The 25,981-nt window shown below is 46.1% G+C and overlaps 1 protein-coding gene across 4 annotated transcripts in view; it reads left to right on the top strand.

The window, feature by feature from the left end:
* JARID2 (jumonji and AT-rich interaction domain containing 2) overlaps positions 1 to 25,981 on the top strand; it is a 271,874-nt gene that overhangs the window by 15,458 nt on the left and 230,435 nt on the right. The window lies entirely within an intron of this gene.

The following is a 25,981-nucleotide window of genomic DNA, read 5'->3' as shown; positions in this document are numbered from 1 at the left end:
GTGAAGCATTGGTTCAGGTCACGATCTCGCGGTTCGTGGGTTCGAGTCCCACGAACGGGCTGTCAGCCTGCCAGCACAGAGCTTGGAGCCTGTTTAAGACTCTGTGTCTCCTTCTCTCTCGGCCCCTCCCCTGCTTGTGCTCTGTCTCTTAAAAATAAATGTTAAAAAAAAAAAAAAAGAAAAAGAAAGGGGAGTTGTTTTAAGGAAGAGGGATGGTGCCATGTTTTTTTTTGTGGTTTTTGATTTGTACCAGATTTATTTTTCCCCAATGCTTATTTTTTAAAAAAGTTTATTTATTTATTTTGAGAGAGAGAGAGAAAGAGAGAGGGAAGGAATCACAAGCAGGCTCCTCGGTGTCTGTGCAGAGCCGGACATAGGGCTCGATCCCATGAACCGTGAGATCATGACCTGAGTGGACATCAAGAGTCAAACTGAGCCACCCAGGCGCCCCTCCCAACTCTTATTTTTAAGCCTTCAAAGAAATTGTGAGGCAATAGAAGAGAGGTGGAAAGGGGGGGGGGGGAAGGGTCTGAAAAAGTCACGTGGCCTGGGGTGTTCCAGAGCCTCTGGGAAAGTGGAGGGTGAGTGAGCATCTTGGTGTGGATATCTGTGCCTGTCCTCGAGGAAAGCTGAAGACCAGCTTGTCTGTCAGCATTTGGAATCTTATCTGTCAGTTAGTGCTTAAGTTCAGTGTCAAAAACATTCCTTACTCATGGTATTAATCCTGGTTTTTCACACAGTGTTTTTGCTACAGCTCCCTGTCCCAGATTGACTCTTGTGCTCAGGTCCTGGATTCGGCTTACCCAATTGGGAGCCCTGACAGACAGCTGTGTTTGAAATTTTCTCTGTAGGGGCCGAACAACCAAGAATTGGCAAGGTTAGATACCTACCTCAGTTCAGAAGGTAGGTGTGAGGGAGTGTGTACGTTTGTGTCTGAATATCTAAGAAGGAGTTACTGTTTTAAACTTTGCATTGTTTAACTGGAAAACTGTGTTCTCTCTGCCCAGCTGCCTTTGTGTGGTGCACCTATAACCTATACACCATACTGGTGCCATTTCCAAAGCAAAATGCAACATCCCTCCTACCAAAATTGCCTATTAGAGCTAATTTTAAGAATTGAGTTAGAACTGCCCTATAATGTAATGCAGAATATTTCCCAATAACGCCTAGGTTAACAATGATAGTCTTGCTGTATTGTGCAGAAAAGGCTTCTGTTCAGACCCAGCTGGGTTTCAGGCTTAATTCATTGCTCTATGGTGGGATCACCACAGCTGCTGTGGGGCCTTTACAAATGCAAAAAAGCTGTCAATGTTTGTTTCATCAGCTGCATAAGCGATGAGGCCAAGTTGAGGAATCCATTCCAGTGTGCAGTGTGCAGGCTGTAGCCATTATTGTTTACAGAATTAGTGTGTTGGAGCTTTAAAATAGTTGGCACATTGGTTGCCCTTTAAAAGCACAAGACTAAGGAACGGGACCAGTTGGTTGCCCTTGCAATGTTGGCAGGGTCCAGCCCAGCCCTTATCTTTAACAGCCACTGCCCCAGTCTGTGCTGCGGGACTGACCTTCTTTGGGACAAGGTGGGGGGCACAGAGTTCTTGTCCCTTTAGATCCCCACCCCAAACTTGGGTTTGTATTCCTTGGTTTGGAGTCCATTATTTAGAGTGCCATGATTGTAATTGAATTTCAAAGCCTCGATTATCCTCCCAGCCCAGATAGGTATGGGATCGTCAGCTGGGACTTCAGAGATCTGTGCAGGAACATTCTAGATTCCGCTCTCTGGGATTTGTTTTGCCAAGTGCTAATCCTTTGGGAATTGCCCTCAATTTCTCCGATGGATACAGAAGTTAAGGCTACTTCTTGGCTGCAGAAAGATGCACTGGTTAGGTCACTTTCCAGCCAATCAGGGGGTGTTCTCCAGGGTCCCTCAGCGGATGCCAACCCCTTTCTGCAGGGACCTGGGTGGCCGTGGCAGTATGTCCAGTCCCTTTTGGGCTGGCGAGCCTGTGTTCGGGAATTGCATACATGATCTTTCACAGGATAGTGTGGCATTGTCCCAAGTACCTTTGAGTTACTTCCAGCCTCTTTCTCTCAACTCAGGGGCCTTCCCAAAAGTCCTGCCTCATCGAGGCTGGAAGGCAGTGGTGGTGGCCGGTCTGTATAGGTTTTAAAAGCAGAGCTTGTCAGGGCTCTCCGCCAACAGTGATGAGTAACGGTGCTTCCTTCCTCCCGGCTGGAAATGTCCCAAAGTGCTCTCCCATATTCATAAAAAGGGTGGCAGGAGGCTCAGGGGCTCCAAATTAAAGGTCAGGACTGATCAGCTTTATGTCTCCGCTCACTGTCACATAGGCTCTTCGTAATTCCTTTACGCCTCCACGTTTGACCCTATGAATTATCTGGAGCCCAAGAGTACGTGGGGCTGATGAGTCCCCATGTGGTATTTGTGCTGATAAAGCAGTTTGGTGGGGGGTGGGGGTGCTTGTATGGCCTCCCTTTTAAAGAGCTCTTCTGAGGGGAGAGGATGGGCGGGTATAATTGAACTCTTACTTAGAATGATAAGAATTGAACTCTTACTTAGAACTTCAATAGGGAACAAATACAAACATCGGTCCAGAGTTTTAACCTTCTTCTCAACAACCCCCGGCCAGGCTGCCATCACACACACACCCTGGAACAGTAGCAGCGAAAAGGGAAGTGGCCAAGAGTGAGCTCCGCATCCGCTCCCTCCCGGGAGAGGCTGATCTGTGGGGCCTCATAAGGAAGCAGCAGTTTTCATGGTCATTGTCTCCCCATAGCAGTGCTCGGTTGCACTTGGGGAAACGTCATTTGCCCAGCCCCGTTCCTCTCCTGGCTGGGGTGCCTGTTGTATATTTTGAGTTTACAGAGTCTTTGATCAAAGCCCCTTCCGCTTTTATTGAGTCATCCTGAGGCAACAATGTGTTCTTGTTTTAGTTTGTTTGAAAGTATTGCTGTTCTCACTGTTTTCAACAGTATTGTGGAGTACATATCCCAGTGATTGTGTGTGTGTGTGTGTGTGTGTGTGTGTGTGTGTGCGCGCGCGCGTGTGTGCGCGCGTTCGTTCATTGATTCAAATGAATGTCACCTTGTGACCCCTAGGGACCTCTGTGGCCTGCCTCCTAGAAAAGTCACTCCTGTCAATCAGGGCATCGATGGACCACCGAATGTCCACCCTGACACTTGCTGGCCGAGTGCCCTAGATCACTGGGGCCTCGTCCTCAGGTCAGCTTCAGTGTTCCCCGCTGTGAAATGGGATGCACATGCCTCCCTGAGCAAAGAGTAGGTGTTTTATTTAATTAAGAAAAAATTGTTTTGCTTGTTTATCTCCGACACAGAGAGAGAGAGAGAGAATGAGGAAGGGGCAGAGAGAGAGGGAGACACAGAATCCGAAGCAGGCTCCAGGCTCCGAGCTGTCGGCACAAGAGTCCGACGTGGGGCCTAAACTCACGAGCCGTGAGATCGTGACCCGAGCCAAAGTCGGATACTTAACCGACTGAGCCACCCAGGCGCCCCAGGAGTAGGTGTTTTAGTATATGCGCCCCCCATGCATAGGTAGGTGTTGCCTTCCCCCTGCACGCGCATCAGTGTCGCTCGTCCGGCTACCGTGACAGAGGGCTTGGACTAACGTTGACATGTTGCAACTTGCCCTTGGCAAACTATTAGTTAAGTAGTTCTCCTCTGGCTGTGGGGAGAGACGGTGAGCTCACCGCTCTGAACATAAGAAATGTGTCCAGAGAGAGCCTGAGTGTCCTGGACTGTCATTCTCCTGACCTCAGTGTCCTCCACCCATCAAAATAAACAAAGAGAGAAAGGCTGAGGGCCTTAGCTTTTCCCACAAAGGTAGGTGGCTCAGAGAGGGGCTTGAGGGGAAGCAAAGGGCTGGGGATGGAGAGGAGCGCCTGAGTCCTAACCAGCTGGCTGTGAACGGCCCCTGGAAGGGCGGCCCTTGTGGAATAGTCCAGGTAGGATGTTGTGCTCAGCATCGGGTTTCAAATGATGGTAAAATGCAGACGGACTCTCAATACCCTGGGAATGGACTGTGCTGGTTCTAGTGTTTTCTGGTCGACTGGTTTCAGCCCGTGCTGTCGGACACCGTGGGAGGAGATTTCACCGGCTTTTCTGCCTTCACGAGTCCGGGTGGTGCCGGAAGAGGATTTCACCTTGGTTTCATTACAGAGGACTCTATGGGGCCTCCTGGCCGTTCGTCTGACAGCTCTTTGTCACCGTACATTCATCTAGATGGGGTGGGAGGTTACCGGGCGGTGCACACGCAGATCCCCAGGGGCCCGTGTATTTCACCTGTGTTCCTGAGGGGGGTGTTGTGTTACTTGGGGCCATTCATCTGAGGCTTCAGCACACGGACACACACACTCCCACCGTGCTGCCGGGTCAGAACCTCTGAGGTCTTCCCCGCTGAATTCCAGAGGCGGGGGATCAGTCGTTCATACTCTGGCCACACAGTGGGCACGCCCGCAGTGTGGACGGCTCGCCCCTCCACGGGGGCGGGTGCGTGGTGGTCGGTGACGAGACCTTTGCTCCTCACTGCCTCTCTGCTTCCTGGAGATTGTGATAAGGGACAGCGGCCACCACCTCGTTCTTGCTCTGGAAGGCCTGGACACATCACTCGATACAGAAATTTAAAACCAAACCTCCGAACCCTCTGCGGCGGCCCGTGTGACCCGAATTAGCTTTTCGCAAGGACAGAGCTAGATTGTCCCGCTTAAAGTGCTTTCACGGCACAACCCAAGAGCTCATCTTTGGGCTTTTACTGTTGACAGGGGTTCTCCTGCTGCCGCTAATGGAAACTAAAAAGTTCACTCGCCCAGACGATTGCCGTTTTCCTTCTTAGGAGAACAGCTTTACTCCAGGACTTCATTTCGTCCCACGGAAATGGTTGCTGCCTCCCTGTTAAGCTTCTTTCCGTGATCCCGTTGTTGTTTTGGGGGGTGGGGTGGGGGAGGCCTGGGGAATCGGGGGTAAAAGAAAGGAGCTGCTAAGACGTGGTTCTGCCTTACATCCGAAAGATCGGTGGCTTTAGAATGGGGGTAGAGTGGGAGGGAGCCCGGGTCGCTGAAGCATGACAGGCCTCCAGGGGCCCCCGGGGACTTAACAACAAAAAAAAGGGAACTTTTGGCAGAATCTTTCACACGCACACGTCTTCCTCCCGTCCATCCATTCTCCCCTGCTGTTTTGTAAATCTCCCGGCTGGAAATTTTGAACACGGGAGATTTCTTCCTGTGCCTCCCTTGGCAGAATGCTCACACGCAGCTGCGGAGAATTTCCTCTCCTCCCCACCCCCCCTTTTCACAGCATCTCTCATTTAAAAGCATTAGTGGGGCTACAAAACAAAATAAAAACTGGAGGATTTTTCAGAAGTGGAAGCCAAGTTTAATTAGACTCCAGGAAGTTGGGGGCTATAACTCTTTTTGTTAAATCTTTTGGAGTCAGGCGCGCGCCAGCGGCAGGCAAGGTGGAAAATGCCAGCGGCTGTTCCCGGCGAGGAAATTTAGGGCCTCCCCTTTTGTCTGGTCTGTGCTCAGGGAGCACGGTTTTATCAGAAGTTGTGGCCAGCTATCACCTCGTGGTGGCCTTGAGATGGTTGCCACTTTGTTAGGTGGTGGCCTCCTTAGAGGAGGGGGAGGGGGAGGAGGAGGAGTGGGGAAGAGGGAGGAGGGGGAGGAAGAGCCTTAAATAGCTCTCGGTCTCCTCCCAACCCGATGTGAATTAGCTAGTTGCTCTGCCCCCAGTCCCTGACCAAGCCACTGGGCTGTGACCCTTCTTCAGTAAGTGACGTTTCTGACTTCACAACTGCCTTCTAACGTTGACTTTTTATTTTCTTCTTAAAAAAACTTAATCATTTTTTAAGTAAGCTCTAGGCCCAACATGCGGTTTGAACTCACAGCCCCAAGATCCAGAGTCGCACGCTCTACTGACTGAGCCAGTTGGGTCCCCCTAATGTTGGCTTGTTACTCTTTTAGTATGCTTTGAGGTAACGTCTGAGCATTTGGGGTGATGGGCTGGTTCCTTGTTCTTGGAGATTTTACACGTGGTCACAAACAGCTACGTTTGCTCTGTGGGAAAAATCCTATCATCATATTCAGGCAGGATTTATGGATGTCTGAAGTGCTTTGCCTGATCATGCAGACCAGAGCCCCATCAAGGTCCAGGAGTAAATTGCAGTCTAGCCAGACCTGGACTTGTGCCCCCAGGAAGGATACTTAGGATTTTTCTCACAGACTGAAGACAGGTAAATTTAATATTTGGTGACATAGCCTTAAATTGAATTTTGTCAGGAGACGGTTGAGCTTCATCTCAACTTTTTTTTTTTTTTTTTAAGTTTATTTATTTAGGGAGAGCGAGAGAGCAGGGGATGGGAGGGGCAGAGAGAGAGAGAGAGACAGAGGCAGAGAATCCCAGAGGCAGGCTCCGGATTGTCAGCACAGAGCCCTACGAGGGCCTCAAAACTCAGAAACCGTAAGATCGTTACCTGAGCCAGAGGGTTAACCAGCTGAGCCACTCAGGCGGCCCCATCTCAACTTCTTAATTTTTTTCCTGAGTAGTTCCATAGAAATTGTGTGTGTGTTGTTTTTTTACACGTGGAATATATACGTAGGGAACATAGTCTTTCCTTATTACCTCTGCAGATCCTCCCATTTCTTTTCTTCAAACAGAATTACTCAGGATCATTCCTGGGTATTTGTGTATTTGATCCTAAGCACTTTTTTAGGTAGTCTGACAACCTCTCATTTCGTAGGTATAGAATTGAGATTTTAAGAAGCTTCAGGGTTTCGAGGCCTGTCGGGCTAATATGTGGTTTAGCTGGAACTTGAAGCTATACCCTTGGCTTTACAGCGACTGTTCTGGAGGCGCTGGGCTCTGGGTTAGGTTTTTGCTGTGTCTTGAGAGAGCCGTGGGACTTTGTACAGTTGAGTTTCGTTAGTTGCCAAGCACTATAGGGTGGGATTGGAACAGAGTTTCCCTCCGGAATGCTGGGCTTTCCGTCTCCCTAGACCTTGGTCGCTCAACTTCCCTTCACTTTATCTGGTTTTATTTCCAAAAATTTCTTGTCTACTCGGTGTTAATTTGTTCAGTTATGTATTTTTACTCTTGTGGTGAGGAAGGACATGGAGGGAATTCAAGATTGAGACCAAATGAGGTGCAAGAGGGTTTTGGGGGCGCCTAGGTGGCTCAGTCGGTTAAGCGTCTGACTTCAGCTCAGGGCATGATCTCACAGTTCGTGGGTTCGAGCCCCGTGTCGGGCGCTGTGCTGACAGCTCAGAGCCTGGAGCCTGTTTCGGATTCTATGTCTCTCTGCCCACCCCCTCTCAAAAATAAATGGTCATTTAAAAAAAAAAAAAAAAAAAAAGGATTTTGGGCCGGTACGTACTCACACAAGGATCTTGTTTTAAAAAGGAGCTTCTCATTCGGCAGGTCTGCCTTTCTAACGGACTCTGGGGATTTGGTGCGAGGGTTTAGGAATAACTTTGTAGGGAGTTTGTGGGTGGTGGGTCTCCCTTCTCCTGTGTTCCAACCACAGCAGCTTTTTACTCCTCGGGGAGATCTTGGGGAGGTCTGAGATCTCCGCTACTAAAAAAAAGTTTGAAAACCATCATTTTAGGGGATCCCGCTTTCTGAACCAGCTGGAATGGAAGAGCCTGTTAGTCATTCTCCCACAGTTGAAAGATGTTTAAAAACACTGATGGGATTGTAAAGCCTAATAAACATGGCTTGAAAAAGCCTTTTCTTGGCCCAGTGTCCTATATGCTCTCCTTTCTGAGGACCATTCTTCGGTTTTTATTCTGGAAGGAAGCCTGGTGTTGTTTCCTTACAGACAACTGGTTATAGTGCACTGTCTGTATAGTGTTATGCATTTCCCCAAACTCTGTCATGTCTCATTTGGTAAACACAGAGCAGTCTCAGGGATTTCTGTGTAGAGCCCTTGCTGTTTTGCTGGTTTCTATCCAGAACTCATCCTGAAAGCTTTTATGTCATTTACAAGAAGAAAAGTTCTCTATTGGATAATAGCTCCCACTGATGGGATGCCTACCTACAGAAACGGGCAGTGTTTTACCTGTTCCAGGCTTCCCACAACCCTGTGAAGGAGCCGCTTTCCCCAGATTGCAGTTGAGGAAACAAGGCTGGGAAGAGGGGCCATGCTTGGACTCGGCTCCGCTCTGCGCCCCCGCCCCAGGTGAGATTTGAATCCTGGCGGTGGTTGAAGACTAGCTCCTGGAGGTCATGCTGCCAGAGCCCTAGGCTTCAGTTCTGAATCTGGTCATTGACTTCATCTCCTAATTCACTCGTGGGAATGGAGCCCTAGATTATCTGGAAAATGGGGGTCCTGAGTGTGGCATTTATGTCCTTTAATTTTGGACGTCTGCCTCCTTACCGCACATCCAGTTTTACTTTTTTGTAAAAAATTGTTTATGTTTATTTTTAAGAGCGAGAGAGAGCGTGAGCAGGGGGAGGGGCAGAGAGAGAGGGAGACACAGCATCCGAAGCAGGCTCCAGGCTCTGAGCTGTCAGCACAGAGCCCGACGCGGGGCTCAAACCCACAGACTGTGAGATCATGACCTGAGCCAAAGTCGGACGCCCAACCGACTGAGCCACCCAGGCGCCCCTACAATTTTACTTTTGATTATTGCCATACTGTCACTGAATTTATACACCTAATGCCCCCTCCCAAACCTTCCCCAAGAGTTCTTTAAAAAATATTGTCCCTAGTGTTGAGAGCAGAATCTTAATTTTTCTCTCCGACCGTAAGGTATAGGAGATTATGTATTGTTATGAACAAACAAGCTAAAACCCACTGAGTGGCTATTGACGGAGAAGGAAGTTGGATGAGTCAGGATTGGTGCCTACCAGATTTTTGCGGGGCTTCCTTTTTTATTCACTTCATTTTCCAGTGTGTGCGGGCAATTCCTTCTGCCTGGAAACAGTGCAGCTTCCTCAAAATAAAAGCCAGTGCCTGTCCTGGTCTCCCCCACGCTAACGCTCACTGCCGCCTGGAGACTGTTTTTAAAAATATTTCTCATTTGCTAACAATGTTGAATACACATAGTGGGTTTTCTGTAAACACAGTGGATGGCGAAATGATTAAAGATTTATAAGTGGGATGTGCATTTATAATGTCCTTCTACAATCGTCCCCACCAGCGTTCCCTCCGGGACAGGCTCTTATTTCCAAAAACGAGGAAGTGATTTTCCCGTGATGATGGTGTTCTTTGAAAAACTGTTTTTAAGGGGAAAAAAGAAAGGTGGCTCTTTGGAAGCCTGATGTTTAGAAATAATGTGAATTAGTAGCACCCTGGTTTTGCGTCCCCTAAAGATCAATTTTATCCTCGGGGGCGGGGGGGGGGGGGAGACTCTAACGGAAAAATGTGCCGTTTCATTTTTTTTTTCCCTTCTGTGTCTCTCTCAAAAATTTTCTGCCTATATCTTCTTCCTCTTCTGTGTTTTAAACAATATGGTTTTTTTTTTTGGATGCTAAAAAGTATTTTACTTTGCATTTTTTGAGACATTTGGGGGATGTCCTTACGGTTTCTGCTTGCTTTTTTGGAGGTGTATGAAGAAACTGGTACATTTTTGTCTGTTAACTAGAGAATTATGTGATTCTATTTTATTTTCATTGAAAAGCTAAAGGTTCCCATGTAGTATTACTATTTAGTATTTTGTTCTGAGGAAACACGTTCTATTTGTAAAACAGGAAGTGTGTGGGAAAAGGGCATTTCAGCAGTATGTTGGGCTCTCAGATCCAAATTAATTTGTCTTCATTCAGATAATTTAACACAGCCTAGTAACTGATGTTTCCAGAGTGCTTTATTATAGAGCAGCCCAGGAAGTAAGAGGGTGATTTTAGAACTTGAGTTTTTGTGTGTAAAGGGGGTAATTTAAACCAGAGCCAACTGACTTTGGTTCTGGATTTTTCTGTTAGTGCTGATCCTTGACACTTTGAGTCTTTGTTGGGCCTAAGAAGGAGATTCCGGGGGATTCCCCTTCCCCTTTGCTACCCCCCACCCCCATCCCACTCTGCCATTCCTTGATCCGCATCAGTGGGACCCTTAAAAAGCTATCGGCAATGTGATGGTCTCAAGCTCCACCTGCAGTTAGAAGCCGGTCATCCTTCTGGAATGTTCTTTTCCATAGGAGGCTGGCACGAGTGTCTGGGCTGTAGTAGGTTTTGGTTAGGTCGGCCTTTCGTTTTGTGGTTTATGGATAGGCCACCAAACTGCAAAGAGGTGCCTTTAGGCGGTGTGATAGGATTAAGATGGGATACTTGTGTGACTTGGGGTCACAGTCTCCCGGCCCGAGTTGCCGCGGGAGGTGTGCAGACAGCAGAAAAGGGACAGTGGATGTCTCTTGCCAAGTGTCTGGGCTTGAGAAGCACAGTGCAAGGAGCAGCAGAAAGGCCAGCCCTTGGGGTCAGAGGCAAAGCCAAGAACAAGCTGGAAAATGTTGTCCTCACCCAGAAAGAGAACAGGCCTTTGGATATTCAGCGTTTCTTTTCTTTTAAAAGCCCCTGTGCACAGCTGAATTGGAAAATTTCCTACATACACAGCTTCTTCATTAGATACTGATACCGGTTAATTCAAAATCGCTTGTAATTGGAAGCAGCTGCTGTTTCCCAGCTGACGAGGTGTTTGAATCAGATGCTTTGAATTAGCTGGACTTGGATTATTCATATTTTAATTAAAGTCCATTTTACCTCCCCTCCCCCCAGTCTCTTGCCTCTCCGATGACCGGGATTTTACAGTAATAACGTTTGAAATTACGTGAGCATCCCAGTAGAAAGGCATTATATACGTTCAAGGGCTTGTGGTTGATTATTGTTTTGTATTATTAAATAGAGAATTTAACTGCACGGCAGTTCCCTTCTCTCACCCTCTGAACCTTGCTTCTGTGGTGGGGGGAAAATTTCATTCCATTTAGAAAAGTTGAGACTTTTGTCCCCTTTCCTCCTCTTGGGACCCAGGCATATTAGCCTAATTGCTTGGGTCACTGCTACGGGGAAGGTGCTGCATGAAAGGGGACAAGCAATTTTCTGGTACTTTTCGTCTAATGGGGTTTGCAAATTAAGCCATGAATAGTGGGGCTTTGGGGCAGTGGGGAAATTTTCTTAGAAGAAAAAAGTAAGTGCAAGGGGGAGGCTATGTCGTGCTTCTGTATAGATACAGAATGTTCCACAAGCAGCTTGCAGGGAAAAAACCGACTACCTTAATTTTCAGGGGGGGAAGAAAAAAAGGAGTTTGCCTTGTGTTGCCGTCTCCCCGGTGCTAATGAGGAAAAGAGGCAAAGCTTCCTTTCCCCATGTAGGGTACCTAACTTGACTAAAGTTTGACTTGATAAATGTTCTAGTTAATTTAATTTTGTGTTAGTCCCTCTCCTCCCCTTGAGTGTCCAATTTGGGCGGACTTGCAAAAAAACCAGGGCAGTGCACGTGTGCCTGTTATAAGCATTCTGCGTGATCTGGGAAGTTTAAAAGGGTGTAGGAGACACGATCTTTGTCCACAAGGAGTTTAAAGTGTCCCTGGAGAGGAAAAGCATCTACCCGTCAGTGCATTTAAGGAATTAACGTGAATCACTGTCCGTATATCCTGTATGTTAAATACTGAGCACAGGCGAGAGCCCAGGGAGAGGGGATTTTGGGGTTGGCTAGCTGTTTGGGGGTAAAAGTTGACCATTGAAACAGGGTAATAGTTCATCCAGCCCAATCCTTCCAGTTTTCTATTTTCCTAGAGCTTGTCTGAGGGTACAGAACTAGTTGGGAGCCCCTTAACCAGAGAACCCAGGTTTTTTTCTCTTGTGCTTATTGTGCTTTGGGTCAGAGCTTTGGGGGTCCCACAGAACGAAGCAAGGGGTTCTGTTGGTTCACGTGCATGGTCAGGGGCTGGGACAGAGACTGGCCTCAGAGAAGAGACACGCTGCAGTGTTACCTTTAGGGATGATGGTCCCTTCGTGTTTCATCCATGCGCCTTGGAATTTCCAGTGGCTATTCACCACAGATTTGCTATCGTAGTTTCTTGGTAATAGGTCTGCACGGTTTGGTTGCTTTTTTGGCCTTTTTCCCCAAGTTACAGAGCCATCAGCAGACAACCTCTAGGTACACCTGAAGGAAGAGGGAACACATTGGACAAAGCAAAACGTTATCATGTATTTCATTGGAAAATTACGGTTTCTTCATATTTTCGGTTCTTCGTGAGTGAGTTGTTAGAAAAAGTGCTTGGTTGCATTCTCTCCAATGTGGTACCTACCACGTTTTTAAAAAAATCGATTAAAGAAAATGTTTTTAATAAGTTCGTTTAGTTTCAAGAGAGAGAACTTGCAAGTGCCAGTGGGGGAGGGGCAGAGAGAGAGGGAGACAAGAGGATCTGAAATGGGTTCTGTGCTGTCAGCACAGAGCCCGACGTGGGGCTCGAACTCACAAACTGCGTGATCATGACCTGAGCCGAAGTTGGACGTTTAACTGAATGAGCCACCCAGGCACCCCCTCAGCCACATTTTCGAGTGCTTTGCCTGTTAAATAAGAGAATTAAACATTCCAGTATATACTTGCATATAGACTATACACACTTCTGCAAAGCAGAATTTATTCTTTTATTTTTACTGATGAACAGACTTGGCTTTTGAGGGATAAATGGCCCAAAACAGTCTGTGGTGTGGTGGGAGGGGGTGGGGCTGGAGGTGGAGCCCAGTTGTCTCCAGTGTGCTGATTTAAAAAAAAAAAAAATTTTTGTTTTTACATTTATTTATTTTTGAGAGACAGAGCACAAGTTGGGGAGGGGCAGAGAGAGAAGGAGACACAGAGTCCAAAGCAGGCTCCAGGCTGTGAGCCGTCAGCACAGAGCCTGATGCGGGGCTCGAACCCACAAACCACGAGATCATGACCTGAGCCAAAGTTGGACTCAACCGACTGAGGCACTGAGGCGCCCCGCCAGTGTGCTGATTTTAATAATGAGATGATATTTCTGTCCCCCAAAGATGTCTCTAGGCTTAGAGATTTTGACTCTTCTTTCTTTTGCCGGGGGGCCCCCAGGGTTGCCAGCCAGTCTGTTTTTTCAGGATACTTCCATGGAAAAAGGAACTAGTATTTAAATAGTAATCTCTAATCAAAGTACACCAGGTCTCATTTTGAATTTTAAGGCAGCTGTTGGAAATAATAATTTAATAAGGCAACATAATGATTTAAAAAAAACCCTTTTTTTAAATGTTTATTTTTGAGAGAGAGAGAGGGAGAGAGAGAGAATGAGCAGGGGTGGGGCAGAGAGAGAGGGAGACACAGAATCTGAAGCAGGCTCCAGGGTCTGAGCTGTCAGCACAGAGCCCAACTCAGGGCTGGAACACACAAACTGCGAGATCATGACCTGAGCCGAAGTCGGCCGCTTAACCGACTGAGCCACCCAGGCGCCCCAACATAATGATTTTTATTAATTGAACAGCTATTGCTGAAGCATTACATTTATTACATTTATTACATTTTCACAACTGTTTTAAGAAGACCGGAAAAATGTCTCTACTATATAGCTTATTAACAGATAGCCGAGTTTGAGGGGGTGAAAAAAAAGTCACGAATTCCATCCAGTTAGGAAAGGCTTAGGGACGTTTCAGGGGGACGTTCGCAAGAACAATATGGATACATGGGGAGAGAGTAGAAACAGCTCCTTTTCTGGGGAAAAGAGCACACTGTTGGAGCAAGCCATAAAAAGTGGAAGGAAAAAAAAAATTAGCCCCGGTAAGGAGTATGAACTCCTGCAACCGTTGTGGCTGGATAATGAGAATTAAGGAAGGTGCCCTTGAGGAGAGGAAGAGGGTCTGGGACGCAGTCCACAGCCTCCTGTCCGCCAGGGCTGCTTGACTGTAGGAGGAGTGGCTGGGGGAGAGGTTACCCGGCTGTAGGACGAGGCCACTGTGCAGAGCCCAGACAGGTGGCTGCTGGTGGCCATGTCACTCGATGGGGCTGAACCCTCTCCTGGTGGTGGTGGTGGCTGGGGGGATTAACAGGGAGGCGGAAGGGAAGGAAGAGGGGGGAGGGACTCAGTATGAATTTCTCAGCTAAAAGAGCAGGAAGGTGAGATTCTCACAGTAGAAAGAAGGCATTTTAATTAGCGAACCAAAAAGAATTCCAGAATGAAGAGAAAGAGAGACACCTTTAGTACTCAAAACTTCTTGTGTGCGGGGAAGAATCACCCAGGCCCACCCCGCTGAACCAAGAGATGCTGGGCTCACCCGGCACTAGGAGAGGGGACACAGCTGGTAATGGAATCTAGCCCTGTGGGATGCTTTTAGTTATTTACTGGGGGAAAAAAAAAAAAGTTTTTTTTCTGTGCCTTCTCACAGCAAAATCTCTAGGAGGCCATGTGGAGGTGGAGGTTGGGGTTGGGGGAAGGAGGTGGGGGTTGGTGAAGGAGGACTCGGAAGAGAAGGGGGAGTGGCAGGTGTCCGCCACCCGGGAGAATAGAGGACTGTCTGCCTTACACAGCAAGAAATAGTTTGCACTAGAAATGGGATTCAGGAAGGCAATGCTTGGAGACCGAATTCTGTTTTTTGGCATGAGAAAAACTAATTCTTCTATACCTGTTGGCGATGGATGATATATTCCTGGTCCTCATTTTTGTATCTCCCGAGTTTGTTTTTTCTTTTCTTTTCTTTTCTTTTCTTTTCTTTTCTTTTCTTTTCTTTTCTTTTCTTTTCTTTTCTTTTCTTTTCTTCCTTCCCTTCCTTCCCTTCCTTCCTTCCTTTTTTTCTTTCTTTTTGAGAGAGAGAGCACAAGCCGGGGAGGAGCAGACAGAAATCAATCCCAAGCAGGCTCTGCGCCGTCTTCGCCTACTTCGCAGAGCCCCACGTGGGGCTCAGACTCATGAACTGTGAGATCATGACCTGAGCTGAATTCGGCCACTTAACCTACTGAGCCACCCAGGCGTCCCTCAAGTTTCATTTTTAGATCTCCCGACTCACCTACATAGGAAGTTCTGTAATGTGTACAGACCTCGGATTTCAGTTGTCTGGTCGCAGGAGGATGTGTGCATTTTCAACATTAGTGAACACGAAAATGGTCTCTGAGATGGTTTGAAATGGTTGAAGGACTCTACACTCCTACCAGCAACATCAGTGTGCCAGGCCATGCACGTCCTTGCTAAAGTTTCATATTATCAGGAGTCTTTTAATTCTGTGAGTTTTAAAAAAATGTTTATTTTTGAGAGAGAGAGAGAAGAGAGGCTGAGTGTGAGTGGGAGAGGGGCAGAGAGAAAGGGATACACAGAATCTGAAGCAGGCTCCAGGCTGTGAGCTGTCAGTGCAGAGCCCGACACAGGGCTCGAACCCACAAACCTCAAGATCATGATCTGAGCCGAAGTTGGACGCTTAACGGACTGAGCCACTCAGGCACCCCTGCGAGTTTGATTTTTAATGTGAATGAATTTATGTGTTGAACTTCATGCTAGTATACTTTCTATTTTCAGTAATATTCTGGGGTCACAAATGTGTCCAAGTGTACTGCTGTTTATGTTGCTTCTTGCTAATTTATTACTCTTTTATTTTTTATTTTTTTAAAGACTTTATTTTTAAGTAATGTCTATACCCAACGTGGGGCTCGAACTTAGAATCCTGAGATCAAGAGTCGCCTGGACCCAGCCAGCCAGGTGCCCCACCCTTCTTGCTAATTTATAAAAGTCTTTCTCTACTAACAACCATGCTTGCACCTCTGTTACTCTCCCAGCCCAACTCTCCTATAGTGAAATGACACCATTAATCAACGGTACTTGGGTTGATTGGTCATGTTGTTGAGGCACTACCCTCCAATCTCCTTACTGTTGGCACGGTGCTCTTCTTTTAAAAGAAGTTACTTTTTGGGGTGCCTGGGTGGCTCAGTTGGTTAAAATGTCGGACTTGGTTTCAACTCAGGTCAAGATCTCATGGTTCGTGGGTTCGAGCCCTGTGTTGGGCTCTCTGTTGATAGCATGGAGCCTGCTAGGGATTCTCTGCTCCTCTCCCTCTCTCTCTCCCTCTCTCCCTCTCTCTCTCTCTCTCTCTCTCTCTCTCTCTCTCTGTCTCCCTCTCTCCCTCCCTCCCTCTCCCTGTCTCTGTCTCTGTCTCTCTCAAAATAAATACATAAACTTAAAAAAAAGTTACCTTTTTCCCCCCCTCCATACCTCTCCTTGCTTATGGGATAAAATCTGAACTCTAAAGCATTACCTAAAACCCTTCAATAGATCAGTCTTACCCAGTCTCCTCCTCTATGTCATCTGTTCCTGTTCATTTTCTGTCTCTTTCCTGTCAAGGTCATGGTCCTTTAAGACTGTGGTGACATGGCCTGTTTCCTTCATCTGTTTCACCACCGGTGAACCCCTCTGCCTTCCCCTGAAGGCTCAACATCAATGAACTCTGTGCGCCCTACTGTGCATTGTTGGTATCACTGGTGAGTATCCACCGTGTGCTGGGCATTTGGCCTTGTTCTAGGAGAACAGCATGAACAAAGGCACAGTGTTGTGTTGACAGGCATATACCTGTTTGGTTCCTCTTTGGGTCTACTGGCACTTGGCAGGCAATCAGTAGATGTTGTTTTCCTGATTTCCATATTAACCTGAGGCTCATCCAGACAAATTTGATTAAGTCCCTTTTCTCGACGTTTTATATTATGAGAAATTTCACGTAGAGCAGTTGAAGGAATGGTTTGCTGAACACTTGGACACTCGTGGCCCAGATTCCAAGATTAATACTCTGGTGTGTGTGTGTGTGTGTGTGTGTGTGTGTGTGTGTGTGTGTTACCCAGTGTCTGCTTTCTTCCCCGCCAATCTGGGACTTTGGAAAATTTGGAATGGTGCTCTTGGTTATCCATTAAAAAAGGATAAAAATAAACATGCTGTTGTTCCTGCTGCGGCACTTTAGTGGTAATAAAAAAAATAACTTCAATGACTTTGGCTTTTTTCTGCCAAAGTAAACGTTGGCTGTCTTTCAGCTGTAGTAATGTAGCTTCTCTCAATTTGTTCGAGTTATACTAAAGCGGGGCCAAGTTGAGAAATTAGTTTCTCGGTTTTTTCCCTTCCAATTTAGAAAAAAAAAATTAGATTTTGGATACTCTCGTTCCTATAATCCTCTTCCTGGTTCTCTTCTCCTCCTGCATTAAAAAAGACCGAGAAGAACTGGCTGAGTTGTCAGGGGAAGGAACAGAGAGATCTGATTTTATGGTATTTATAGGGGGTGGTTGTTGGTGATAATCTTCAAATAGGGCATTGGAATCTATATCGAAGGCAGTTTACTATGTTTCTTCCAAACAATAAAATGGTAACTAAAGGACCATAACCTTTTGTTTTTCAACACGTGATTTTTGCTTTTCTGCAATGCAAGTTTATTATTAGCCTGGAAATCAAATCCAAGCACCGTCGAGTAACGCCACTGTAGGATATATCACTGTGTGATAACTATGCATTTGCTGGTATTTGAGACTGATTTGGGGGTACGTTTGAGAGTTTTAGGTGTGTCCGGGTTTGATTTTTTTTTTTTTTTTAGCGTGGGAGGGCCAAATGTAATGTGCCTTTGGGAAGCAGCTTCTAGTCCGCCTGCCCGAAGGACTGGTTGAGCAGCTGGGCTACAGAACCCTTTGTAGTTAGTTAACTGGTGTAGCCCGGTGGCCTGAAAAGCCATCTTGGGTCTGCCCCAGATTATCTTCCAGTCTTCTTGCCTTTTGATTCACATGCTACTACTAGGTACAACTTCCTGTCCAAAAGAAAAAGAATGTGAATGCATCCTGGCAAACAAAATCCAACTTCATTTTGAAAATTCTTTTATTTTTTGAAAAAACTTTAAAATGTTTATTTTGGAGAGAGGGAGAGTGAGAGAGAGAGCGCGCGCGCGCAAGCACGCGTGCGAGTGGGGGAGGGGCAGAGATGGGGGACCGAGGATGGAAAACAGGGCTCTGTGCTGACAGCAGTGATGTGGGGCTCAAACTCACGAACCGTTGAGATCATGACCTGAGCTGAAGGCGAATGCTTAACTGACTGAGCCACCCAGGCGCCCCAATTTTGAATTTTGAAATGAAGTTCCAGGATCAAATTCAGAAACCTTCAGAGCAGAATATGAAATCCTTCTGTTTCCCCCGTACTCCTGTTCAGTTTACTCTCTGTGTATTCATGTGCATATTTATGCAGACATACGTAGATTGTCTTTCCTTTTGCTTGTTATATATAAACGAGATGGGGTCAGGTTGTGTGATTTAGCCTTTTCTCACTTAACTGTGTCTTGAAGATCTTTCCATGCTGCTCTTGTTAATGCCCTGTAGTGTCTGACCGAGCCGGTGTCCTGTAACGTATTTAACCACTCCCTGGCCATTCTCTTCCTAGAAGAGTGTCTGCGGCATTTAGGAGCCACTCCGTAGACATTTAGGTTGTTTCTGCTGTTTTGTTTACTGAGAAACAAATTTCTTTCCAGACACCTTCCACACGTGTAGGCATATTGGCATAGGATTGAATTGGAATTACTGAGTCCAAGGGCATGTGCTCAGTTTTTATAGCAGGAAGAGCTTTTTCCTTCCAGAAAGGTTTCACCAATTTGCATCCCCACAAGTGTAGGGAAGTCTTTATTTTCCTCCCTTTTTCTTTTTTAAAATTTTTAAAAAATATTTACTTATTTTTGAGGGCGAGAGCAAGCGTGCGTGTGAGCAGGGGAGGGGCAGAGAGAGGGGAAACAGAATCCAGAGCAGACTCCAGGCTCCAAGCTGTCAGCACAGAGCCCGATGAGGGGCTTGAACCCATGAACTGTGAGATCATAACCTGAGCTGAAGTTGGATGCTTAACCTACTGAGCCAACCAGGTTCCCCTATTTCCTTCCCTTCTTGCCAACGCTTGGTATTATAAAGCTTCCTTAATTTTTGTTGAATGAATAAACAATATATATTCATAATATATATTAGAGTATATATTATGTATGTTTTGTATATATATGTTCAGATATATCATTTGTATTTGTCTGTACTGAGCAGTCTTTGTTGGTCTGTTGGCCAATCCATATTTCTTTTGTTCGTGACCTTTGCCCATTTTTGTATTGGTTTGTCTTTTTCTTACTTTTTCTTGTCAGAGCTCCTAATGTTCTAGATGTTTCTTAAACCCATTCCGAGTATTTTCTCTTATTCTTTTATCCTTTTATTGTGTTGAAAGTGTTTTTTTTCTCTTACAGAAAGTTTAAAATTTTTCTGCAGTCCTCTTTGGTTTTCCTTTATGGGTTTTGTGTCTTGCTTAGGAATGCTTTCCTGACCTCAAGAATATGAAAATATTCTCTTAAGAAATTTTTTCTCTTTATTACTTCCCATCTAGTTAAATATCACCCTCCAATTTCTTAATTCTCTCTGCACTTCACATCAACCACTAAAATGGTATAAAACCTCAGCTCTCTGGAATCTTCTGGTAATGACTTCTTCTGACAGCCACATTTTATAGACACCTTAGGGCTTATCCCCATCTACGTACCAGAAGGCTTAGAATGAACATTTTAGTTTTTCATTTTATTTATTTATCAAAATATTTTTTATCTTATTTTTCTGTTTTGAGAGAGCACATCTATGCAAGTGGGGGAGGGGCAGAGGGTGAGAGAGAGAGAATTTTAAGCCTACTCCTCAGCTCAGTTTGGGGCCTTGTCTCAAGGCTCACCGTGAGATCATGACCTGAATTGAAATCAGGAGTCAGACGCTTAACCGACTGAGCCACCCAGGCCACCCCTATTTTGTTTTATTTTTAAGTAGGCTGTACTCCCAACATGGGGCTCAAACTCACAACCTCAATAGAGTCGCATGCTCTACTGAATGAGCAAGCCAGGTGCCCCTAAAATGTACTTTCTAGAGTCTTGGTCCTCCATTATTATCATGACCATCATTATCCTGTATTAAATAACATATCAATGTTCCCATTGGATATATGAGAAAACAGCTCTGATCTGTGCGTCAGAATTTCAGAATTTGAAATCCACTTAAATATTTGAAAATATCAGATGAATTCTGTTGATGAGTTTTATAGTCCTGGAAAAGAAAGGACAAGAGAGGATGAGATAAAAGGGTAACACGGGTTGTACCACTGTGTTACTATACACATGAAAGGTAGAAACCAGACAAAAACTAACGTAAAAGTAAAAGCCGGTCTCCGAACAGAATAGCTTTCCTCGCGGTCAGATTTGCGTTGGTGACTCACGGTGAAGACCGGCTGTGAGCTGCTTGCCTGGGTTGCACTCAGTGCGGCCTGTCTTTGTCTGATGCACATACTCACCTTACCATCCACAAGTTTTCTTTTCTTTTTTAGAGAGAGAGAGCAGGAGAAGGGGAAAGGGGTAGGGGGAGAGAAGAGAGAATCCCAAGCAGGCTCTGTGCTCACTTAAGAGCCTGACGCGGGGGCTCGATCCCATGAACTGTGAGATATGACCTGAGCTGAAATCAAGAGTCAGGTGCTTAACCCCTCCAGGTATGCTCCCCCCCCCCCAGGTTTTTCTCTTGAAGGGTAGAACTGCTTTAAAAGCATTTTAGAACAACCACTTTAGACGTGTCCGTGCGTGTGTGTGTGTGTGTGTGTGTGTGTGTGTGGGTTATTTTATTATTTTTGCCTTCATTCGAGTTTTTCCTGATTTTTTTTTTTTTTTTTTTTGACGGTTGCCATTTACCATTGGCTTGGTGAATGTCTCCTCAAGTATATTTTTGTGATGTAATTAATTATAATATGGGAAACCAGTTAACTAGGCTATTATTATAAAGTAGAGCTAAAAAGTGCCTGATTGTGGGACTGGGCCTCTGTGATCAGTGAAGTGTCACTGCTTTTGTGCAGGAACTTCGAAATTGCTTTCTGATTCCTCAGAGACCTTTTGTTTTCTACTTCTCTAACGTGTTCCCTAGTAAGCGAGGTTATAGGATAACTGAATCCTAGAACAGAAGACAGCATCTTTTCTTCTAACCTTTTGCCTCCATAAAATTCAGATCACACCAGAACAATTTGAAAAGCCTTTGGAATCTCTCGTAAAGGAATTTTTGCAGGCATAAACATGCGTTATGTATCAGACTTCTGTATTAAAACCCACTTGATGAAAGAACAGCAGGTTTACACTGCTTGACTCAGCCACCAGCAACTTCCAGAGTAGAGCTAGGATTATTCTTTACATATTGGTTATGCTCAGTTTGGTTAGGCCGTGTCTTCTGAAAGTGCTGCCTCCCTAGCACAACTCTCCAGAACCTCACACCTGTTAGCTTTAGCGTCCCAGTTCATTTCCTTGTATTCACCTGCCTTGTCTTTGCCGCACACCTCTGCCTCTTTGTCCTTCGCCCATTTTCCAGAGAGCAGCGAAAGTGATCCTGTTACAGCCTTAAAACCCTCCTGGGGTCTCCCCTCACTCTGAGTTAACATTCTGGCCAGTGCTTGCCAGGTTCTGTTGACTGCGTCTCCCATCGCCCCCGCCTTACCCTCCCACCTCCAGTCCAAAAAATCTTGAGTCCTTGGAGCCTTCTCTGCTCCAACACGTCCTTTTCTTTATCTGGAAGGTACTTTAACCTTTTGCAATCTAGTGAAATCCGTTGACCTCTTTCTTACACTGTTTCCAGATTTATTTGTTTTTACGTTTACTTATTTTTGAGAGAGAGCGAGTGAGCACAGGGAGGGGCAGAGAGAGAGGGAGACACAGAATCCGAGGCAGGCGCTCCAGGCGCTGAGGGGTGGTCAGCCCAGAGCCCGACGCGGGGCTCCAACTCTCAAACTGTGAGATCAGGACCTGAGCCAAAGTGGGATTCACAACCGACTGAACCTCCCAGGTGCCCCTGTTTCCAGAAGTTTAAAGTAAAATACAGTCCTCAGGATTACAAAGGGAACCCATTACATTGAAATACAGCCATCAGAATATTAACAAGCTAATTTGGGATCTGGCTGTACGGACGACTTCTGAATCCCCTGTTAAATACCAAGCCCTAATTGGGGGGCGAGGGTGTCTGATAATTGTGATCTCATAGTGATGTCAGCAAACGGTATTTCATGATCTCTGCAACCACTGTAATGTGATCCGATAATATTTATGATTTTTTTTAACATCAAACACACAGGTACTTTTTATCTCTGGCTTATTGCCTATATTTATAGTTTAAGGAAATGCTAAATTTCAGTAAGAGATTAATGAAAATGAAGACGTAACTGTTTGCTTATCCAGGCTCACAGACTCCAGAGCTCCATGAATCTTCTTGAACTGCCTGCACTCCTGTCCTGCCTCCCCCAGCCTGTCCCTGTGCCTGGAGCTCTCTTCGTCCCACTGTCCCCCGGCCTCAGCTGAAATGCCATTTCCTCACGGTGGTCTCTCTAAGTCAGAAGCCTGTAGTCTACGTGACATGGCAGCTCCCTCCACTTACCTGTAGCCCTTTGAATCATTGACATTTTATGAAATGATTTGTGTGATACCTGCTTCCCGGTGGGGGGGCACTGTGTGGCTCTGTGAGCTGTGGGGGTGCAGTGACTGTCTACGGATCCCCCAGTGCCTAGTTCAACATCCTAGGCGCTTGTTTAATATTTGCATCTCCGATGACATAGCGCCATAAGCAGAGGGGACAAACCACACGAGAAAGGCTCAGAAAGTGTGCAGATCCCAGGCAGTGGCTGCAGGGAGTGTGAGTAAGGCACATTTGGGGGGTAGGGTGAGAGATGAAGTAGAACATAGTCCAGAAAGAACGCAGGCATGTATTCTTCGAGGGGGATGTAAGTCCCACACATCTGTCTACATAAATTTTCGTGAAAACGTATACGTATGTATGTTCATACGTGTTAGATGAACACACGGCTTTGGTCCCACTGCCTTGCAGGGCCTGGCCCACGGTAGGCTCTCAGTGCCTATTAAATGTATGAATGTGTAACTAATTGGATGATAGCTTGATCATTTGCAGAAATGAGGGGGCTTCCTCATAAGGCCCCTTCTAGATTCTCGCTAAGGTTTTTCTCTGCTCTGAAGCTAGAGAATTTACCATAGGGCATCGAGTAGGTCCTCTGGGGTTATAAAGGTGAATCATTTGGATTTTGCCTTGTGCAGGGGGAGGAAGGTAGGAATGGGTCCTAAGCCATTTGGGTACTGATTGCCCTGGGCCCCAGACCTCTGATCTTATCATGAGGTCTAGCAGGGGAGCCTCTAACTAGATGATAGCGGGGCTCAGGCTGAGTGACTGGGACACTGGGAACAGGGGTCGATGGTCCCAAGTCATGGAGGAAGGAGGGAGGCCAGAGAGAGAGGTCACTGGGGCAGTTCTGCTGATGGACAGTTTGGGTTGGTGAGCTGGGGGCGGGGGCGGGGGGCGGCTTTCAGAGCGATTTGATTTCCTCTGGCAGGAGGGGAGTCTGGGGCCAGGATTAAAGTGAACCAGGAGGTTCACAAATCCCCAGGAGGGGATTTGTCCCTGGTGTCTTTAGAACGCTGTATCTGGTGTGCCTCTTGAGGGGAACAGTCCGAAAGACTACCCTTCAGTTTTTCTTTTTTTATTATTTATTTTTATTTTTATTTTTATTTTTATTTTATTTTATTTTATTTTTTACCTTTATTCAATTTTGAGAGAGACAGAGCACAAGCGGGGGAGGGGCAGAGAGAGAGGGAGACACGGAATCCGAAGCAGGCTCTAGGCTCCGAGCTGTCAGCACAGAGCCCGACATGGGGCTCGAACTCACATACTGTGAGATCATGACCTGAGCCGAAGTCAGACACTTAACGGACTGAGTCACCCAGGCGCCTCTGTTCTTTGAGTTTTGGTAGTTATTTATGCCTTCTTTTAATTCCCACCAGATCATAATCTATTTTTTTTATCACTCTAAAAGTGTTCCCTTATGCCCTTGTTAGTTACTCGATCTCCTTCCATCCACTGTGTTGATTTCTATCACACCCAAGATCAGTAGTGCCCGTTTTTCACAGCGTAATCTTTTCAGATTCATTTGTGGTGTTGGATTTATCAGTCGCTCGCTCCTTTTTGTTGTTGAGTAATTTTGCATTTTGTGGCTACCACACGGTTTGTTTGTGTACCTGCTGGTTGATGGACTTTGGGTAATTGCTGTGCACATTTTGAGGTCAAGGCTTGTGTAGTTCTAGGTTTTCATGTTTTGGGGATGAACCCTGAGGTGTGTCATTGGGTCATGAAGCAAATGTGCGTTGCACTCGACACACAAGGTTCTAGAAGCGACTTGCAAGCATCTCGCACCCCGGAACATTAGTTCCAGCTGCCCCCCGCCCTGGTCCGCTTGAGTACGACCCGTCTTAGCTGCTTTCTTGAAATGGTTAGTGGTGTTCGTATCTGGCCAGAGTGAAGCTCGGTTGATGAAAAGGTGGTTTTCAAATAGGCTAAAAAGAAAGGTTTGAAAAATTCACATTACCCTGAGCTTGTCGAGTTACCGGGTGACCTCTTGGTGAAGGTGTTTGTCTTCTTAGGTTGGAAGTGCGCCTTTTATTCATCTTCTTGAGGTTTTGACTCTCCTGCCGAAAACCCCCTCGCTTTTCGCCCGTGGTGCGGCTTTGTACCGAGGGAAAGGCGCACAATGTGCCGTGCTCACCTGTAGTTCTAAGCGACTTGCATGATACGATTTCTCAGCTGGCACCAGACTTGAAGTAGCAGTTGAGCGAAGACGGGGAATTTCTCGACCTACAGGAGGAGAGAGCGCTGGCCCTCGGATGAAGGGACGCAGCAGAGGCCGGGACACCCGAAATCGCAGCGATCTGTGGCAGTGCACTGAATGGGCAACTAGACCTCCCATGTCTGTGGTAGGACACTGCCTTCCTGCGGAGTTCACACATGCATATTCTGAAGTCATGTTTTTTTTTTTTTCTCAAGTAGTAACACAGAAACCACAGGAAAAGGCAGAGAAGAAGTGATCTCTCCCTCACTCCAAGACCCCACACAACCCCTGTAAACATTTTGCTGTATTTTCCTTTTTACAGCTGTTCTGGCCCTCCATGCAAATATTTTTGTAATCCTACTGCATGTGAATTTTCTCTGTTTTTTTCCACTGCATATTACCATAAGCGTTACCTTATGTTATTACCTATTTTCCATAATAACATTTTTTTTTTTTTAACCTTACCCCATTGCCGTCTCTGCCTTTTCTGAAACTACCCCCCTTCACTTCAGGCTTTCCTAATGAGCTAATCTTATTAGGTCTTCTCGGTTTGCCAGTCCTGTGAGGCGAGGCTTCTTTTTGTGTTTGGTCTTTCTTTTTCCATAATAACAGTTGTTTGTTTTTAAAGATTATTTATTGATCTATTATTTTTTTTAAGTTTATTTATTTTTGAGAGAGAGACAGACAGAGGGAGAGAATCCCAAGCAGGCTCTGCCCTGTCAGTGTAGAACCTGATGTGGGGCTTGAACTCACAAACCGTGACATGAGATCGTGATCGTGACCTGAGCCGAAATCAAGAGTCGAAGCTTAACAGACCGAGCCACCCTGGTGCCCCAAGATTTTTTTTTTTTTCATGTTTATTTACGTATTTTTGAGAGCGAAGGGTAGAGAGCAAGCAGGGGAGGGGCAGAGAGAGGGAGATAGGATCCAAAGCAGACTCTGCACTGACTGCAGAGAGCCCGATGGAAGTCGCCGATGGAAGTCTTGAACTCATGAACGCGAGATCATGACCGAAGCCAAAGTCCGATGCTGAACCCACTAAGCTACCCAGGCACCCCCACCCATAACGATTTTAATGGGCATGTACCTCTTCAGTGAATGCACAACTCATGGTTTTTGTTTGTTTTGTTTTTTTTGTTGTTGTTGTTTTTAAACCATCCCAGTATATTTAAAGATCTTAAATTGTTTTGAATTTTGGTGACCCTATACAAGTATGACCATCTTTTGTATATTAAGCTCTTTGTTCCTTCAGGCTAGATTACCAAATATGGAAAGCCTGGGTCAGCGGGCATCTTAAAGCCTCTGGTTGTATTTAATGATTCACCAGAATTAGAATACCCTGCTCCCCAAAAAGGCCGAGTGAGGGTGCTTGGCTGTGGCATC

The sequence above is a fragment of the Panthera tigris genome, chromosome B2 (genome assembly GCF_018350195.1).
Source record: "Panthera tigris isolate Pti1 chromosome B2, P.tigris_Pti1_mat1.1, whole genome shotgun sequence".
In the NCBI taxonomy this organism is placed as follows: domain Eukaryota; kingdom Metazoa; phylum Chordata; class Mammalia; order Carnivora; family Felidae; genus Panthera; species Panthera tigris.
The sequence above is the reverse complement of the archived record's forward strand: the minus strand, read 5'-3'. Positions and strand labels throughout refer to the sequence as shown.